Consider the following 3,984-nt stretch of genomic DNA (forward strand, 5'->3'; position numbering starts at 1 on the left):
AAGGGAATGGCAAACTACTATAGGAGTACCTTCTTTTATGGCACTTCACTTTATTGCATTTCAAAGATATTGCATTGGTTTTGTTTTGCAAACAAGGTTTGTAGCATGACGGTTAGCAATTTTTTAGAAATAAAGTACTTTTAAAGTAATGTCTGTTCATTTGTAGACATAATGCTGCTGCACACTTAATAGACTGTAGCAGAGTTTAAATGTAACTTTTATATGACCTAGGAAAACAAACAAACAAAAAATTATGACTCCCTTTACTGCACTTCTCACTTCAGTTTGGAGGACTGAGGCTGAACCTACAATGTCTCTGAGATACGCTTCTTTTCCATTATAACAGAATCTCCAGAGAAAAAGACAAATATCAATATTTTATAAAAGGAGGATAATGCATCTATGACCTATGAACTAGGTGAAGCTAGCAACGCTATGTGAAGTGGGAACAATACCTCACTCATCAAGCGGAGAGAAGAATAATCCTCTAGTCTCCTGAGCTAAGACTTTTTGAAACCTTCCATGGAGCTCTTTGCTAGTAGCTAGATATTCTACTGGTAAAGTTAGCAAGAAAAGCCTTTGCTAATAAGAGAGGATAGAATCACAAGAAAGCATGCATCAGGACATAACAGAAAGACCAGCTATTTAATGAGAGATCTCTTATAGCAGGTAGAGAGCACCAACTTAGCTTTTTTTTTTTTTTTTTTTTGCTGTGCTGGATCTAGTTATGGCATGAGAGTTCTTTTCTTGCAGCATGTGGGATCTAATTCCCTGACCAGGGATTGAACCTGGGCCCCCTGCATTGGGAGTGCAGAGTCTTAGCCACTGGACCTCCAGGGAGGTTCCCAACTTAGTTTTTTGGGGGCTGAGTTTTCAACATGGATTGTGTGGCTCAGGAAATGTGCAAAATGAAGCTTACAGCAAGATGTTATGATATTTTAATGCAAAGTTACGGTTTTTAAATTAGACTTTATTACCAAAAGAATAATACAAACATTCTTTCTAAAGGAGATACAACCAAATGTAACAATTCCTAGAACTTAATATACTAAGAAGAGTTAACATCATTCTAGCTGAAGTAGAAATTTTTCTTCTTATATATAATTTATTATAAACAAGTTCTTATATTCAACATAGCATTGCACTTTGTAAAAAATTATGGAATAGTTGTTGAAATTTGCCTCAAAAATTCATAGAGGTAGAATTAAAATTCACTCCTTAGTTTGAGATATTAGAACCTGACTTTAGAACTTAAATCAAGAGATATAATTACATTTGCTTGGGGACACTTTCATGATCACTGACTTGTGGAGAATACCATAGCTTCACAGCTGTGTATCCGCCCCAAGTCACAGATAAAAATAGGAAAAACTACCTTCCACCAATGACTACCCCCAGAGAACTGGTATTTACCCACATCCCTTTGAATTCTTTAGAATTCCTTTTTTCTGTCCCTGTTGCCAAAAATTTCACATTTCACAAACGAAAGAAAGATAGCGTTAAGTCATGTCTGACTCTTGCGATCTCATGGACTGTAGCCCACCAGGTTCCTCTGTCCATTGGATTCTCTAGGCAAGAATCCTGGAATGGGTTGCCATTTCCTTCTCCAGGTTTTTAGACAAAGACTGTATACAATTAAGCTGCATAAAGTAATGTAAACCCACTCATGGTTAGGGTATTTTTTAAGCATAATTTTACTGTATTCATTCTGCTTTGTTTGTTTAAAGTGGATCATTTTGCCCCCATATTAGAAGACATTGGGATTAGTTTCAAGGCACTAAGCAGATACTTGCAAGCAATATAATAACTTGCCTTTTTTTCTGCAACAGTGGTTCTTAAGTTGTGACCCAGTGACCTGTTTTCACTATGTTCACAAAATAAAAAATAATTTAACAATAAGAAAAAAAGAGATATTATGCTTTTTACTCTTATACTGTTATGAATATAGAGTGTGTTTTCCAGAAGCTACATCATGTAGGATATTTCCACAGATGAAATGATGAAACAGTATAAGAAACTGTTTTCTACCAACAGACATTAAAGAGATTTCCAAATGTGTAAAACAAGCCTACTCTTTCAAGTTTTTATTTGACAGTATAGTTATCACTCATGAAAGTGAAAAAGTCTCTCAGTCATGTCCAACTCCTTTCAATCCCATCGACCGTAGCCTGCAAGGCTTCTCTGTCCGTGGAATTCTCCAGGCCAGAATACTGGAGTGGGTAGCCTTTTCCTTCTCCAGGGGATCTTCCCAGGGATCGAACACAGGTCTTCCGCACTGCAGGCAGATTCTTTACCAGCTGAGCCACCAGGGAAACCCATGAAAATATATTAGTTTTGTGAACATACTATGGATTTTTGTCATTTCAAATAAATAAATACATACGTATTTTAAAGTATCTTAATTTCCTTTATGGTAAGCATCAATAGATGCAACAAACCACACAAACAAAAGTCTGCTGGAGTTTTCAAAAATTTTTGATAAAATGAACTCGACATATTTGAGAAGTGCCTCTGTAGAGGGCTTTCCTGGTGGCTCAGGTGGTAAAGAATCTGCCTGCAATGTGGGAGACCGGCATCTGTTCCCTGGATCAGGAAGATCCCCTGGAGAAGGGAACGGCTACACAACCCCAGTGTTCTTGCCTGGAGTATTCCATGGACAGAGAAGCCTGGCGAGCTGCAGTCCATGGGATCGCAAGAGTGGGACACGACTGAGCGACTAACACACACCGTAGGGGCATTACTTCTAAGTCTTGACCATCCATCTAGTTTAGCCAAGTTCAGGTCATATGTTTAAATCTTCTTCCAATACTCTAAGGAGCACAAATATACTATAAACTCCTTAGGTCTTACTCTGGGTAAAATTGCCTGTGTCATCAGCCTCTCTAGTATACTTGGATGTCTTTTCTGTTAGGCACCAGACTTTTAAATCTCAGAATGCTAAAGTCTGCTCACATCTCTAAGCCACCATATACTTTTCTCTAAAGCAATCAGACTAGGTGTGTCAAAATGAAACACAGCTCTGTCCTTCCTTCACCTAGAACCCTCCTTACAGCTCCCTGGTTCCTTCAGCACCAAATCCTAAATCTGTGCATGCCCCACATCAGGTCATTCGTTCCTGCTGTCCCGTCTGGAATCTCAAGTCCCGACAGCCTCATGTCTTTATTGAAAAGTCATGTCCTCAGAGAGCCTGCCCCTGCCTACCCCATAACGCTTAACCTCCTGGACATTTCATAGTGTCATTACTACTTCACGTATTGACCTTGTTAGAAGTTAGCTCTATCTAAAATGAAACATACTCTTATGCATTTATTTAAGTTCCATGATAGCAAAGAGTTTTATGTGTTCTTTCATAGCTATTTGACAATTTATGTCATCTGTTGTGGTTTATTATTGCTGTTGCTATTTGTCAATATTAAGAAACTAGATCTCAGGAATTCCCTGGTGATCCAGTTGTCAAGACTCAGTTTCCACTTCAGGGGGCACGGGTCCAATCCCTGGGTGTGGAACTAAGATCCCTCATGCCGCATGGCCAAAAATGAATAAATAAAACATTTAAAAGAGAGAGAAAAGAAGATGGCAGCTCATAACCGCCAGGGGGCAGCACAGGCGGAGGGCGGGGCAGACATCCAGGAGAAAGGCCTTCAAGAGCAGGAACAGAATTTCCAAAGAAAAAGGATATTCCCAGTCTCTGGGTCCTGCACGTGGGCTGAGGAGAGACTGGTGGGTGCACGGTCTTGTAGAGAAGAAGGGAGGAATGTCAAGAGTGTCTGGGGGTCCAGACAAGAGAGGCTGAGTGACTTTTGGCATTGTTAGAGCAAAGTCGCAGAGCGGAAGTGACAGAAATAGAAAGAACCCTGCGGAGCTGGAAGCCACTTGAAGACCAGAGGCTGCACTCAGAAACCCAGGGCTGACAAGGGGAGAGAAATAAAAAGAGCAACAAACGGGAGGATTGGTGTGCAAAATCCTAAATAACCTCAAATTATG

General features: G+C 39.8%; 1 non-coding gene across 1 annotated transcript; it reads right to left on the reverse strand.

The window, feature by feature from the left end:
* Nucleotides 1-767: 767 nt before the first annotated feature.
* Nucleotides 768-840, reverse strand: TRNAG-CCC (transfer RNA glycine (anticodon CCC)). The gene has a single exon. It is a non-coding gene; the product is annotated as a tRNA-Gly (tRNA).
* Nucleotides 841-3,984: the final 3,144 nt, after the last annotated feature.

Source organism: Muntiacus reevesi, chromosome 20 (genome assembly GCF_963930625.1).
Source record: "Muntiacus reevesi chromosome 20, mMunRee1.1, whole genome shotgun sequence".
Lineage (NCBI taxonomy): Eukaryota > Metazoa > Chordata > Mammalia > Artiodactyla > Cervidae > Muntiacus > Muntiacus reevesi.